The sequence below is a fragment of the Rhipicephalus microplus genome, chromosome 1 (assembly GCF_043290135.1).
Source record: "Rhipicephalus microplus isolate Deutch F79 chromosome 1, USDA_Rmic, whole genome shotgun sequence".
Lineage (NCBI taxonomy): Eukaryota > Metazoa > Arthropoda > Arachnida > Ixodida > Ixodidae > Rhipicephalus > Rhipicephalus microplus.
The window spans coordinates 138,481,672-138,498,288 of NC_134700.1; the positions used below are offsets into that span (position 1 = coordinate 138,481,672).

A 16,617-nucleotide genomic window follows, 5' to 3' on the forward strand; every position below is an offset into this window, starting at 1 on the left:
TGTAACTCCTGCGTTCGAATAAAAACACTTTATAAAGAGCCATAACAGCCTCCATGAGAAGTACGGCTGTTTGATTGAAATGTGTGAAACAACCAATAAAAGAAATACAACCAGTTCAGACATGTGTGGCCACCTTGTAAAAAGAAAGGAAGCGAGAAAGAATAAAGCGTTAGTTTACGCATGCCTGCAATACTGAAAAGGTAATCAAAAGCTTAAGGACGATTGTGACAGAATGAATTATATTATTGACCACCTGTGCTTTCGAGATAGCGAAATAATGAGAACTGTAAGTAAACTTTTTTTTTTCTCAGCAAACTTGTTTAGGTCTGTAGCAATATGTCTATGCATAAAATGATTTTTCCCTCACAACCAAAGTTGCCGACAGTGAAATTTCCATAAAATGAGCTCTTTACCGCTATCATGTTAAGAAACAATAAAGGGAAGGCAAATTTTTACCAAGCTTACACAGAATCGCATAATATTTGTGAAGCAACAATTTCGCACACATAAATTTTGCTCTGCTATGTATCACATGATTCAGGGACCCCGCTGGTACAACCATTTATTCAAAGTCCAGCCATTTTGGATTAGTGGCTGTGTCCATACTTCCGAGCATAGTAAATAAAAAAAAGCAAGTATAATGTATATTTGAGGCATGACATGAACTTGAATTTATTAGGTGGTGTGTTTTTACTATTAAGTACATAAATATCTAATTCCAAGGAACGTAGTATTTCTTTGGCTGCGCTGAAAGTGTCATGTTAGGAACAAAATACTACCGGCAGAATGCTATAGTCTTTTGCCGACATTGATGCAAAGCAAGCACATACATTGTCAGTGTTTTTTGATAAAGTCCAAGCTGTCATTAAACTAAGGGAATGGCAGAATGAAATAATAGGGTTTACGCTAATGCGTTAATATTTTCAATAGTATGCTTTGTACAATCTGTACAACATTTATTGAGGGCTTTCAGCATTTTAATGCCCATTCAATCGCAACTCGGCTGTTGAACAGAACTGTCACAACTAATTCCTAATGCACCCTGTATCACAAATGTTGGATGTACCACACTTAAACACCTATTTGGCAGAAAAATGGAAGTTGCCACTAATAAAGGACCCATGCAGCACACAACGTCGTGCGAAAATTGGTTTTAGGGTATCTTTGAATGGGCCAAGCACGCACCGATGTGGCCGGCGTGGCCCTGATATCGGAGGAGCCGTTGACATTCACCGGCCATTATGGGCCAGCTTTCAGACGATGTTGTGCTTTCAACGGCAACACTAGCCTGAATGTGCTGCCGTTATACGATACTTTCGCCAATATGGGCTTAGTCAATGTCTTTCACCAACGAAATTGCGCCTTACTGCCACCGTCTTCTGCCGATATTGTCTTAGCCTACGTCTTCCATCGGCAACATTGGACCGAGTTTGCGGTCATTCCTCCGTGCTTTCCCCGATACCGGTTTAGCTGATGAATTTAACTGGGAACCGGGCTTATCGTCAATCTGCCGTATGCCCGGATGGCTGTGTCTAAGAATCGTCCGCGGAAGGTTTCAAGAAGTAGTATGGTGCCTTTTTTCTGTGTTGTTTCAGCCCTTGAAGCGATGTTGGTGGCTGAATCAATTGTTGTATTTCATCGGCGATGCGGAAATACTTCCTTTCCTTACTTTACCCTGCTGTATTTTCCTATTGAGAAATTCAGAAGTCTTCGCAAGTGACACGGGTGAAATTTTTACGGATGAAATATTGCAAGCCATCTTGGAATAGTGGTAATAAAATCCGATCGAGACGGCTATTGCTTAAATTCTCTTCATTGATCTACGTACGCAGTGATGAAGTGTCGAGCATGGCATGCACGCGTTTCATTGCCGGAACATGTGTGCGCACCTACTGGTAGGCTAGTTACTCGTCGTGGTGGTCTAGCGGCTATGGTGTTGCACAGCTGACCCACAGATAATGGTATTCAATGCCAGCCATGGCAACCGCATTTACGATGGAGGAGAAAATGAGGCCCATGTAGTTAAGTTTAGGTGTACTTTGCACAACCCCACATTTCGAGAAGTTGGGGTGGTTTTTGTAAGCTAAAAAACCCTCATGAACAGATGTACACCTCGTAAATATTACGAGTAGCAATAATATTAGAGCAGATATCGTTATAGGGAACACGATATGATAGTGAGAGGGAGAATGAGGCACTTTAGTGCTTGTCACGTATAAGTTGCAGAAAACAGCTACATGAATTGCGCCAATGCTCCATAATTTTTCACACGGCGAAGTGAAATTGAGTGACTTATATCACTCGATTTGAAATCGAGCAAGGTGCCACAAACTGCACAAACTCTTTCCTATCTTTGTGTGTGCACTTGTTCACACACGCACGTGTAGTAGTTAAGTGTAAGAAGTGCATTTACTTCAGTGACGTAGCAATATTTTACCTGGTGGAAGTAGTAAAATTGTGTTTGAAGTAGTATTTGAAGTAGTAGTTTGAAGGAGTATCCGACATCAGGGCCACGCCGGCCACATCGGTGCGTGCTTGGCCCATTCAAAGCTACCCTAAAACCAATTTTCGCACGACGTTGTGTGCTGCATGGGTCCTTTATTAGTGGCAACTTCAATTTTTCTGCCAAATAGGTGTTTAAGTCTGAAGGCGCATCCTTGAGCTCATTTGTTCATCACTTCGGGAAACTAGCTATACGACGAAAAGGTTGGGTGAATCCAAACATGTTTATTTTTGTAAGAATGCTTTCATATCAACTAGGCTGCCCGCAATTTCTAACAAACTTACAGATATCTTTTTACCGCGTGCTTGTCAATTTGCGTTTTAATTTCGTCGACGCCCATTTGAAATTTAGTTCAATGATTTTTTGCGCATGATTGCAAAACAGTTACGCTTATTTGTATTATTAGACGGGAAATACGGTAGCAGAGAGAGAAATTTTTATTGATAAGCACAGAATTTTGCCGGTCTATGCAGATCGGCGACTTGCTACTTTGCGTGGGGAATGGGATTGGGGACTGAAAGAAAGAAGGAGAAAGAGAAAAAAATTTAAAACGTAAAACGTAAACAAAAAATTATTACACTGAAAGTTCTTTTTCTTTGGTAGAAATGTGTGCTGACAAAATGACTTATTGTGATTATGCAAGGCTCCAATACATCATGCTCTCGCACGAGGACATGATAATAAATATCAGTGGCTGCTTAGACATATCGGTATTACTGGAAATCAATTTGCCAATCTAGCTGGCCACTCAGCTCTTGAAGAAACGAGTATGGTTCCGATTTCTCTATGAAGGACTGATGAGGCAAGACAACTTTACATGATAGCTCGTGATTTTACAAGCACGTTCTGGTCATCTACCAGCTTCGAAAGGTGCGACTTATTTAAACTTGATCCTTCGCTCAAGCTACAGCTACCATCGCAACTTTCCCGCTCCGATACAACACTGTTAAGCGACCTTTGGTTGGGTGTTGCATTCAGAAAGGCGAACTCCTTTCGCATTGGTATAGCAGGCACCTCTACATGCGAATCCTGCGGAGCTGAAGAGACCATCGAATACGTCCTGTGCAGCTGCGCTTGCTACAACATCCAGTGATAGTTCTGAACCAACTGGGCTCTAGACCATTCTCTGTGCAGAAGATGCTGGGACCTTGGGCATGCGCTTCAATGGCGCAGAAAGCGAGTAAAGCGCTCCTACAGTACTTGAATACAATAAACCTGAGCGACCACCTGTAGTCTGCGTATGTTCCCCCGAGTGTGCTCGTGATTGTGTGTATCTTTCTTCCCTATCTCCTTTCTTCTTTCTCCCCTTCATCTCTTTCACCAGTGCAGGGTAGCAAACCGGATGTGCGTATGCTTAACCTCCCTGCCTTTCCTTGCATTTTCATCTCTCTCTCTCGCTCTCTCCACTACCATTTGTCGAGCGGACCACCATTGTCCAAATATGTGAATAAAATTTTCATTCCATATCTCTTGTTGTGAAGCAGGTTAAAGGGCTCAATTCATAGTCCGTCGATAAAGTTCTTTGGGCTAGTACAAACTTGTAATGTTCATAGAGCGCATGCTGATCGGCATACGCTCAGCACTCAAACTATGTTCTACAGTTCCGATAGAGCCACAGTTGTTGCAGTATGGACTTTGTGCTTGACTGAAGTGGTACCGTAAGCTGTTTCCATAGGCACTCTTCAGTCTGAGACGATGGTAGAGAGTTTGAAATGCGATAAAAATGTGGTGGCACCTTGCATACGCAATGTTTTTATGTAGCGACACGTTACATTAAGCGATGCACGTAAAGTTTTACGAAGAACTTTCTCGCAATGGCGTGCCCGTAGACGACTTTTTTTAGGGGGGGGGGAGTGGTGTCTGAGTCGTGCAACGCTGGTAATTAGCGAACCAGTTTGTACATATTTAACATCCAACAGCCAGCCTAGACGGGAAAAAATTACGAACAGGTCTAGGGGTGGAAAACCTGACTGTAAGTGCGTTTTCCTCTGCTGGTGGGGCAACGTCACGTATGTATTTTTTTCGCTTTGACTTTCTTTTTAGTGTCTCTGAACAATGCATTCAGATGTTAGTCAGCGCTGTGAACTTGTGTTTCCTGTAAGTGTTTTGTGTTTTTTGACCGATACTTCCTACCCCCCAACCCAAACCCTCTTCCTCTTGTTCGAGGTATAGCGCATCCAGGACGGGACAGAGAAGAAAACACAGAACACATACACGGCGCTAACTTTCAACATTGTTGAAAGTTAGCGCCGTGTATGTGTTCTGTGTTTTCTTCTCTGCCCCGTCCTGGATGCGCTATACCTCGAACAACATGAATAACCAACAAACCCGCCGTGCAACCTTGGTTGACCCTCTCCCTCGTTCAGCATCATTGTCGCGAAACTTGCTTGACCAATGGGCCCGATTGACCGGGGGGAAGGGTGATTTTTGTTGCTAGAGCAGGTGTTCTCGCTCCGGGCAGCAGAATTCTTGAAGAAGTGGCAGTGTGTGGACATGTGTTTGGGGGGATAAGTCAACATCGTGAGCGAGACGAATACGTGTCGGGATTCCGGCAATGTTTTCAGTAGAGATCATCGTAGCTAGCAGTCAGTGGCCCCGTGCTTCCATGATAGAGTTGCTCGCTTCTACGAAGCTGCGTGTTGACTTCTGTTTCGCCTGTAGGATCAGAGTTTTCTTCTTGTTATTGCCCGTTTGTTATTGACCTTCCCCTTTTCTGTATTACCTATCTATTGTATTTTTAAATTTTTTATTCGCTCGTGTTGTTACCGATCTAACGGGCGAGCAGGATAGATTTTCATACAATGTTTCTTTCCGTTGCGTTCTTGTTTTGAGACAGGCAATGCATGCGTGCCTGTCTACTCTGTTTAGAGGTAGAGTATGTAGGGTTTTGTGGCATTACTCGCAATGTTTATCAGATTAGACGCAGTAATTCATTCAAAGTTTCTGGCTCGTCAGCTGTCAATAAATGGTCATGATTTCTGGTTAAGCGTTAGGGGTTCTTTAATTTCCAGCTGTGTCTTACGATTGTTTTACGTTTGCGAACCAACTCAACGTTATGTTTGGTAAACTTGATAAACTTGTGGGAGGGGTTGGCTCCTCTGTCAGTAACTATGACACGCACATACATGTTCTTATAATCCAGCTTTCACTTTTAATCTCGCTTACCAGGCTAACGAACATGTTCTTTATTGTCGTGGGTCTATCTGTAATCTTGCTTCAACGTTCCTGTAGTTTACATAGCTAGTACGTTTTTCGTGATTAGCCACCGTCTTTGGGCAAAAGCCTGATATTATCAGTAAAATGCAAGTATAGCTAACATACTTTTCGTTGAACTTTATCTCTATTCTTCCTGGTTCTATCTTTTAATTATTTATTGTGAATGTGTCGGGAATAACAATGCAGAGATTGTAACTTTGTACCCTGACCCCATTCTTCGTGTTTTCGTGGTGTTCCTGAGTTAATTGCTTTAGATGATGGATGTGGTCTATAGAAATATATTGGTGATGTGAATAAATTTTGATGTGATGCGAATAAACATGTGAATAATTTTTAATTCAATGATTGTAACGGCGGCTGTCGGCCACCTGCTGATTCTTGATGCGAAGGCGGGCGAATTCATGAGCTTCTTCCGTGCGTTGTAGGTAGACGGTGACGTCGAGGTATTATTCATCAGCGACGTTTGGCAGCATGGCGTCGAGTGTCGTCCCCGGGCCCCTTCTGTAAATCAACTTGTACGGCGTCATCTGCGTCGTTTCTTGTACGGCGGTGTTGTATGCGAAGGTTATGTACGGATGGCATCCCACGTCTTGTGTTCGACGTCGATGTACACGGCCAGTATGTCAGCGATGGTCTTGTTTAGGCACCCGATGATACGATTGGTCTGTGGGTGGTACGCTGTTGTACGGCGGTGACTTGTCTGGCTGTATGCTAAAATCGTTTGGGTTATCTCAGCAGTAAATTCCGTACCTCTGTTGGTCATGAGGGCCTTCGGGGCGCCTTGTCACCGGACAATGTTTACGACAAAGAATTCGGCCACCTCAGATGGCCACCTTTCGGCAGGGATTTCGTCTCGGCGTAGCGGATAAGGTGGTCGGTAGCTACGACGATCCATTTGTTTCCGACAGCCGACGTCGGGAACGGCCCAAGTAAGTTCATACCGATTTGCTGGAACGGACGACGAGGTCGTTCGATGGGCTGCAAAAGCCCTACTGGCCTTGTCGGTGGTGTCTTGCATCGCTGGCAGTTCCGGAATGTCTTCACGTAATGAGCGACGTCAGCGGCAAGGCGTGGCCACTAGTACTTCTCTTGTGTTGACGTGAGTGTGCGGGAAAAACCAAGGTGGCCAGTCGTTGGGTCGTCGTACAGACCTGCATAATTTCTGGTCGCATTACGAAATGCACGACGATAAGGTAGCTAGCTCAGGCAGGAGAGAAGTTCTTAACGAGGACGTTGTCCTTCAAGAAAAATGACACCAGTCCTCGCCTGAAGACGTTTGCGGCGACACTGATTCAGCCTTCCTTATATTCCGCATGCCCTCTCAGCTCCGGGTCGCCTCACTGTCACTCACTCAAGTCGTCAGCACGTATGATTCCCAAGAAGTACTCATCATTCTGGTCGTCCCGTGGTGGTGGATCGACTGGGGAACGAGACAGGCAGTCGGCGTTGGAGTGTTTCCTTCCAGACTTGTACATGACGGTAAAGTCAAATTCTTGAACTCTTAGGCTCCACCATGCCAGGTGACCTGAAGGGTCTTTGAAGTTAGCTTTAGCTAGCCAACACAAGGCGGGGTGGTCGCTTCCTACTTTTAAATGCCTGTCATAGAGATAAGACGAAATTTTGACGCTGCCCAGATGATGGCAAGACACTTCTTTTCTGTCGTAGAATAGTTGGCCTCGGCCTTCGATAGCGACCGGCTAGCATAACTGATAACCCTTTCCAGGCCGTTGGTCTTTTGAACAAGGACGGCACCGAGTCCCACGCTGTTTGCATCAATGTGTACTTCTGCTTCGGCGTATTCGTCAAAATGCGCAAGTAACGGCGGTGTTGCAGACGTCGTTTGAGTGTCTGAAATGCTTTAATTTGCATTGTTTCCCATTTAAAAACGACGTTGGTCTTTGAGTTCTGCTAGTGACTCGGCAATCTGAAAAGTCTTTGACGAAGCGTCCGTTATAGGCGCACAAGCCGAGAAATCGGCGCGTGGCCTTCTTGTTGGCGGGTGGCGGGAAGGTGGCGATGGCAGCTGTTTTCTGCCGGTCTGGGCGCACTGCAGTCTTGATGATCTCGTGACCCGAAAGCAGGAGCTCCTTGTACACGAAGCGGTATTTTTCTGGCTTTAGGGTAAGTTCAGAGCTCCTGATTGCTTGAAGTACGTATTTGAGGCACTGAAGGTGTTCGTCGAAGCTCGACGAAAACACAACGACATTATCCAAGTAATTGAAGCAAGTCTGCCACTTTAAGCCAGCTAGGACTGTATCCATGCTTGTTGGAGAGTCGCAGGTGAAGAGCAGACACCAAAGGGCATGAGCTTGAACTTGAACAGGCCGCCCGGTGTTATGCAGGCAGTCTTTTCTCGGTCTCTCTCGTTGAATTCGATTTGCCAATAGCCGGTCTTGAGGTCCATCGAAGGAAAGTAGCTCGCATTGTGAAGGTGATCTAGGGCGTCGTCTGTCCGAGAGAGTGGGTACACGTCCGTCTTCGTGATTTTGTTCAGGTCGACGCAGAAGCATAGAGTTCTGTCCTTCTGCACTAACACCACCGGTGACGCCCATGGGCTCTTTGAAGGCTGAATGATGCCGTCTTGTAGCATTTCGTCGACTTGTTTCTTTGTGGTCTTGCGTTATCGCGTCGGCACTCTGTACGGACTCTGACGGAGTGACCTGGCACTTTCTTCTGTAACGATTTGATGTTTCGCGACGGGAGTCTATTGAATTCTTGACGATGACAAAAAGCAGTTGTATTTCAGGAGCAAGTTTTGAGCTGTTCTTGTTCATGATTTGTAAAGCACGGATTAACGCCGAAAGGCGGTTGAAGTGTCTGAATCGTTATAGTGCATTCGGCAGAATCAATGGCGGTGAAAACGTTGCTGACTTGCAGTATTTCTTCGATGCAAGCAACTGTCGTACCTTTGCTCACGTGCTTGTACTCGTTGCGGAAGTTCGTGAGCATCAATTTTGCGTTACCTCCCCGCAGCTTGTCTATTCCTCTGGCGACGCGAATTTCGGAGTTGATCAACAGGTGCTGGTCATCCTCAATGACGCCTTGCATATCTGTGGACTCTTGAGTGCCAACGGGAATGCTGACGCTGGATCGAGGAGCAACGGTGACTTGGTCTTCCAGCACTTTCAAAACGTGCCTTCCTGACGGCGCGTGCGATTGCAGTGCTTTTTCTGTGGATAGCGTTATTGCCTCAGATCTTAGGTAGATGATGGCGCCGTGTTGACTATTCCAAGTATGTCGCAAGTATCACATACATGGAGCAGTGCTGTAGAATTAGAAAGCTGGCGGAATAAGTCCAGTTTTTGATGGTGGTTCTTGTTGTGCAAACACCAGCTGGCGCTATTACTTGACCCCTAGCGGTCCTGATTTCAGAGACTTGCCATGCAGTCTTCACTTTTTTTAACTTTGTCATGAAAAGCCAACTGACAATGGAATATTCGGCCCCAGTGTCGACGAGAGTGGTGACGTTGTGGCTGTCGAACATTACGTCCAGGCCGCTGGTTCGTCATATGACCGCCATGCCCGCCAACGTGGTGGTCATTGTGCTCGCTGTAGTGGTGGCGGACTTAGGCTCGCGAATGTTATCGATTAGTGCCCGTACTCTGAATGTAGCCCTCGCTGCCTGCGGCTAGCTCGCTGATCGAGGTTGGCTTCAACGTCCTCTTCACGATGTGAACTTCGCTCACGGCTATAGGGGGGCGTTCGGTACATGGGCCGCTAAGCACCTCTGCCAGATGTCATGGGGTCGTGACGTGGATGAAGGGAACTGACTGCAGGTGGAATAATAAACTGTTTATCCGGGCCGAACTTGTGACCACGTAAAAAAAGTGAGATTACAGTAGCTGCCTTGCACTAATAGTAGTGAACGGAGCGTCGGCCGTCGATCAACTGACAAGCGGTGAAGCATGTCAGCATTTATACAATTGTCATCGAATGTTCTAGCGTTATCGCTAGCGGTGACGTAGGGTGCAGATTAATCTGTAATGTTCATGAAGTGGGCGTAATCTTAACAAAACGGTCTACACACAGCCTCGAAATTTTCAAACATCATGGACGTGGTTTGTGCTAAACATAGTGTACCATGAATGATAACAAAACTTGATGAAAGGAATGTGGCAGTAAAGATTTTTATTTTCGGCATCTCACAAGTCTGAATGTACGCAAACCCTAATGCAGTTGTCGTTGTGTTAGGAACATCTTCCAAATACGGTGCCAACGGTCACCGATCAATACCATTTGGCCACGTGTAGGCCTTTTTAGCGCTGCTGCCCAAAGACTGCACACAGCCGTTTTACTTTATATTACTTAATTAGCCTTTAATAATTAGCTTTTATAATTAGGTTACTGTAAGCACCGAGCAATTACCAATGCTGTACCAATCTATAATAGCTACGTCAATAACACAACGGTTCAGTATTACCTTACCTACTACATGATAACCCACTATATTAACGGGTGTAAGCGGTCATACCGGTTACTTCAACGTCGGCGAGGTCAATTACACGCCAGCGTGGGCCAGCTTAAGCACGCCTAATAACGTCTAGCTGTCATCGGCCGAACGCCGGGAAGTCCTCATCGGCCCGAAGCAAGCAAGCCGTCAGTGGTTAAATGACGGCTAACCCTATAGTTCTCATCGGGCCACAGCAGGCATGCTCTCATTGACCCAACGTGGGAAAGAACTCATCGGCCTAACACCGCCTTGCGGACATGGCACCAATGTAAGTGGAATTAGCGCGAGCGTGATGTGCCTACATGGGGTCAATATTACTGCTCACTTTGGCCTTCGTTGGCCGAGATTGGTCCAATGCCGGTGTACTGCCTGGAAATTGTCCACAATGAACTCAAATCAACATACATTTACCCTTCAGTAAAATATATTAAAACGCGCTAGCGAAGATTCGACGAAGAGGAGGAAGAGACTCGACTGGCTCGCGAGCCAGTCGAGTCTCTTCCTCCTCTTCGTCGAATTTTGCTAGCGCGTTTCAATATCAATATTCATATGTGGTCTTTCACTAAACTCTGAATATAAAGATTATACGGTCTTCCCAAAGACCAGGTTATGTTGGGCTGGCGGTCATAACAGCAATGATGACGGTTATCGAATACTTCTACATGTATATTACGCGGAAAAAATGGTTTGGATATGTAATAGTTTCTGCGAAATGCCTATATGTCATCGTTGACGAAAATGACCATCTGTTTTTCAAAATCACTGCGTGGCAATGCACGTTGAAGTTTGAGTGATCAGCCTCATTTGCAGTAAACTTATTTTGACGGGTCTGACATCCTAATTTCAATTGACCGTACAAGCACAGAAGAACAATGCGCGCCTGTTGTTTTCTCAACACATGTGATAGACGTATTTAAAAAAAATGTAAACCACCTGTATCGCCACTGTACCTAACGCAACCTAATATCATTCCACTCACTATGACAGGTATTCATTTTGTGTTTGAATGATAAAGGCTTGTATTGCTGGTGGTTGTATATGCAGGACTTAGGTTGAAAACTCCTATTTTATTTTTACTTTTAATTTTGGAATTTATTCATACCATTAAATGCCAGAAAACTAAACGCTCTGATAGTTACTACCACTCTATTTGTCAGGCTACTCATGCAACCTATGCAGCTGCGGTGTGTGTAATCATGCAAATGGAAAGAACGCCATGCCGTTTTAGTAAATAATTAGATTGTCTGGCTAACGTAGTTACACGACGTGTTCAAGGCACTAGGACTAATATTTAAAAAGGGTGCAAAGTGCTCTCATTTACAATTCACATTCCCAAGAAGTTCTGATCGCCACCGGTAAGTCTCTCAGGGTAACCTGTCGTATTAGCCGATCCTTGTTGCATTATGCGTAAAACACACAGACATAGGAGCAAGCCTATGTAATCTACAAAAGAGTACATGACAAAAAAAAGATTGTTTCATTGTTTTTGTTAGAAGACCTCGAACTTGCAATGGCAGTCGGATCCTGTCATGACACTTTCTACAAATAAAAACAAATCCCGCCTAAAGACAACGCATCTACTGCATCGGCCAGAGGACATGTTTTCTAGTTCAAACTAATAGGACACTATAATCCCTTCTTCAGGTTTTAATGCTACCAGCTATCTCAAGTAATTTTTCAAGGCAAAATATTCAGGTGACATGGGAAAGTGATTGAATAATACTGCTTGCTTGTGAATATACGAGGTTCTGTTATCGCAGACAGAACAACTCTTTTGTATCTGGTATTTGGGGAACTCATATTGGATGTGCATAGTGAATTTGCAAGAATTCGACAAGCCAGCTATTTCCTTGCCGTGTGCGGAAACATCACGTATTTTTTTGCAGAATAATGTATCAAAATCAAGCAATGTGTCTTTTTCAGGTCAATACAACATGATGGCTAGCGTAGGAAGAAGCCTTGTTTATGTAGTGGCTGCCATAATAGGTGAGTAATGCTTCACACCATAGGGAGAACAAGTGCTCATTGATCCTTGAGATGCTCATAAGGTGGTAAACAGCGATGCTCGACGAACACCTAGTAATTGTCTTTGGAGGTGGTTCTCCTACATACGAAGGTGCGGTAAGGTACAGTGAAAATATCGCACATACAGCGAAAAAGACTCAACAGCAATGAGCCATATGTCAATAAAGCTTACTAGCCGTCTTTGTATTGAGCAATCAGTGGTATATGCATTGCTGTTTGACTATTGAGCAATCAGTGGTATATTCATTGCTGCTTGACTGTCCATTTTTACGAAGATGAGAGAGAGCACTTAGGATGGAAAATCATTTATGTCTTGGTGGGGGCGATACACTCAATGTTTGGCAGAAAAACGACAGTGCCTTCTAAACTTCGGTGCTAAGCCTGTACTTGGGTGACAATCGCTTGAGCTTCTCCGACTGGTGACGCTGAGCGTGTCTTGTTGCGGTTTGAGTAGCGGCATAAGCAGACTAATTCTTTTTCTTCAGTTTGTAGTGCGACTAAAAGTCAGCAGTCCATTAAGAAAAGGTAGGATAATCTTAACGTATCACGAAAACCCTACAAACACCCTAGTAATGACTGTACGACTGTTTACTGCGTATGGTTTTGGCTAAGTGGCACATTACGCTTGGTGTTGTCGCTTTTTATACACCACTGCAGGTGTAGTAGTTAGCTGCCCTGGCGGCTCGGTGGGGCTTTAGGAACATTTTGAGGTCAGCCAGACTTGACACCGTTGCTGGATATTCATAAAAAAAGATTGAACGCATTTTATAAGGTTATAAAGACAACGCAAAATCGGGCTCTCCCTTGTGATAATTCGTGGCGCGGCGCATTACTGTGACTCTACGACTCGTTTCGCCAGAGTGGCTTAAGACAAACAGCATCTTGTGAAGCGCTGTCTAACTTGAAGTGATACGCAGAATTAACTCCCCCCCCCCCCCAAAAAAAAAGGGAAATTTCAAGGGCTCAATTTTTGTTGTAACACACAATATCACTCAAAAGTAGCAGACAAGGCATTCACCTCTGTCCTTGCCTTTCATGTCTGTTGGATGACATAGGTAAGAGAAATTTCAAACATTTAGGCATTATATACGAAGCACAACATAAAATAATTCTGCTGAAGCGTGTAGACTCGACATTCAGCGGTACGAAAGCGCGAATCAAAATCACACGGAATTTCATAGCGACCATATCACCGCCATTGACAGCACAAGCATCAAAAGAAGCAGAAGCCCTATATAAACGAAATACTCAACTTCCATTTCCTGCATTTTAAAAACAAAGGAGCCATGAAAAAACTATATTGTGCCGACTTCAGAAGCCCATCACCCCCATACAAAGATTGCAGTTGCGTTTTACGTACAAATTGAAAGAGGTGCATGGTTATCGAGAATATATCACTTGGAAACATCTGTTTTTTAACAACAGTAGTGCTTTAAATGGCGCAAACGTTATTCATAAATGTTAACTCTCTTTCTCGTAGAAGTTGCAGCACTATATAGTTCATGCAAAAAAAAAAACAGAGTAAAACGTGGTGATGTACACTGAACGAAAAGGAAAGGCAACGTATGACACAAGTTTTGCACTAAAGAGTAGAAACACCCGGTCGATGCCAGCAAGTCTCGCTTTTTGGCCTCTCTTTACTTTGTTTTCATATACAGGTAAACAATCTGAATTGAGCAATTTTACTCCTAATATAAAACTTTAAAATTGGCTCTTCGTTTCTTGTGATGAAAAATCGGAAATTGACAACTGGTGAACATGTGTAAACTTGGTGACCTACAGGCAATTACAATCAGCAGTAAGAAATCCATCAACTTCTTTTTCTTTTGATGTATGTTAGATGGGCTGAAAATGTTCACTCGAAATGGTACAGAATGAAGTAATTACCAGAAGAAAAAGAAACTTTAAGTAAATAGTTTAAGTAAATAGTTTTCTCTGTGTGGGAAGAAGGTGTTTGAGGCGAAACACTGCTCCTTTTATGCAAAAAAAACCTTCTTGGATTACCCCATGACATGGTTATCACATGACATATATCTGCAGAAAATAAAACGCCTAGGCAATTGATGGTATCAAAACATCTAATGCTGGGAACATTGCAAACAATATCCTTCTATGAAGGTGGGTCTCCTGTCTCCGGCCTGATAAAGCAGAATTTAATAGACATCAAATAATTTTCTCGCCTTTCAACGCAGTTAGTATTTGTAATGTGATAATGAAGACAACATGGGACCATGTATGTTGTTTCCATTAAAAAATCTTTGTGTATTTGACAAGTGCAATTAGCTTCGTGCAACGATAAGTATGCACATTATCAATACTACAAGAAGTGAAGAGCGGGCCTTTATGTGTCTCCTTTGTTACTACGATGAGTAGCATCCTAGCCTATGACATTACATAATCTACTGCGACTAATTGTGGTCTATTTCTTCGGTTTTGGTGGTTGTTGTTTACCCAAAGTCCTTTAAATTGCTTCTAATAAAATTGGGATTACAAAAACTTATCTTTTAATTCATACATGGCTGTGTGTTTAAGGCTATTAGATCACAACGCGTCTTTAAAACTCAACTGTACAGCCCTCCAAGGCGTAAAAACGAGCTCTATATTATAGAGAGTGCGATGCTAACAGTTTTAAGGACTTGGTGTATTGAGCAAATACCAGAGTCCTCATAGATTTCTTTTCTAAGTTTGTTAAGATATGTTCTTGTGGATACAGTCCTGGTTCTGGGCTTGTTTTTTTTGTACAAAAACCGACTTGGCACTCAGTGGGCAGTTCGCGTGCAAAAAATACACAAATCAAGAACAAGCAGGTAATTTCCTAATTTATTTTGATCACTGTCCTTACACAAATATGCTTTGGTAACTTGCATTTTACTTAAAAACGCGTCAATATACAAGCAAGGAAAGATGATATCTTTTAAACAAGAATAAGCAACAAAAATCTGCAATGAATTTCCCTCGTCATATGTGTAGACCACCCATTGTGTACTAATAAAATTCCTCATGCTTCATTTACATTTACACAATTGTTGCATTCGACGAGAACAACCATTATATTTCTGTATTACCAAAATAGGTCTTGCCCAGGCTGGTCTAATATTGCGAAATTATGTTTACTTTTACACGATGTTTTAACTGTCACGATCAGTAGGCGCTGACGGTGTAGTGTGCGTTCTTTTTATTGTCGTTCCTTTTACAGCGACTTTGATGGTGCGCCCCGCTGAAACTGAAGAGGATGCTTTTGGGGGAAGAAAAATGTTAAACACTTCTCTGGAGGAAGTGTTTACCTCTCTCCGTGAAGCTCAATAAACTTACATGGTTACTTTAAGAGATGTACCTGCCGAATAAAAAAAAAAAAGGTTTCAAAGATTGTTGTTTTGCTACGTAAAAAAATTATTATTTTCACAGAATATTTCATTACTACATTCAAGTGTACTTTTGACTACGGAGACCCCAAAAAGTTGTTTTGTGTAACTCTGGTTTCAAGCATGCTTTGCTATACGGTGGTCAACTGAGATGTCTGTTCTTACTGCAGCCCGTATGTGTGTGCGGTGCAATGTAGTGGGTACATGGGGCAGGCGTTGGAATAATGTAGACTAGTAGAGAGAGCATTTGATAGAAGCAGAAGTGTCGTCGTTTGAAAGTGCGAGGGCCGACGATAGACTAGATTACACATGGGTGTCTGGTGATTACAGACTGCATATATCCCTTGGGTAAGTATTCCGGTTATCACCACAGCGTCCACCAGAATGACCAAAGCAAGGCGAAAGGCCGATATGTTTCCGAAGTGGAGTTTCTTTAACTGCATGGCTGCACCATGGCACGTTCATCTCAGCGTGCATGATTTGATTGATATGTGGGTTTTAACGTCCTAAAGCATCCATATGTTTAAGAGAGACGCCGTAGTGGAGGGCTTCGGAAATTTCGACCACTTAGAGTTTTTTTAACGTGCACCCAAATCTGAGCACATGGGCCCACAGAATTTCCGCTTCCATCGAAAATGTACCCACCGCAGCTGGGATATCGGAACAAGTTGGGTGTAGTATTTCAGCACGTATTTATTTTGAATGAGCGCCACAAGACTAATTTGTGATGGCGAGAGTGTACCTGCTTTTAAGTATGTTTAATAAAAGACTTGAAGTCGTGGTGACTCGGCTGCAGAGTTAGTTCATGTTTCACTTAAGTATGTATTTGAAAGGTTGCCTCCTTCCTGTTCTTGATTGATTGATTGATTGATATGTGGGGTTTAACGTTCCAAAACCATTATCTGATTATGAGAGACGCAGTAGTGGAGGGCTCCGGTAATTTCAACCACCTGGGGCTCTTTAACGTGCACCCAACTCTGAAAACATCGGCCTAAAGCATTTCCGCCTCCATCGGAAATGTAGCCGTCGCAACCGGGATTTGATCTCGCGACCTGCGGGTG

General features: G+C 43.6%; 1 long non-coding RNA gene across 1 annotated transcript; it reads left to right on the forward strand.

The window, feature by feature from the left end:
- Positions 1 to 11,215: 11,215 nt before the first annotated feature.
- On the forward strand, positions 11,216 to 15,554 carry LOC119178260 (uncharacterized). The gene is made up of 3 exons (XR_005110670.2): positions 11,216 to 11,524; positions 12,093 to 12,155; positions 15,391 to 15,554. It is a non-coding gene; the product is annotated as an uncharacterized LOC119178260 (long non-coding RNA).
- Positions 15,555 to 16,617: the final 1,063 nt, after the last annotated feature.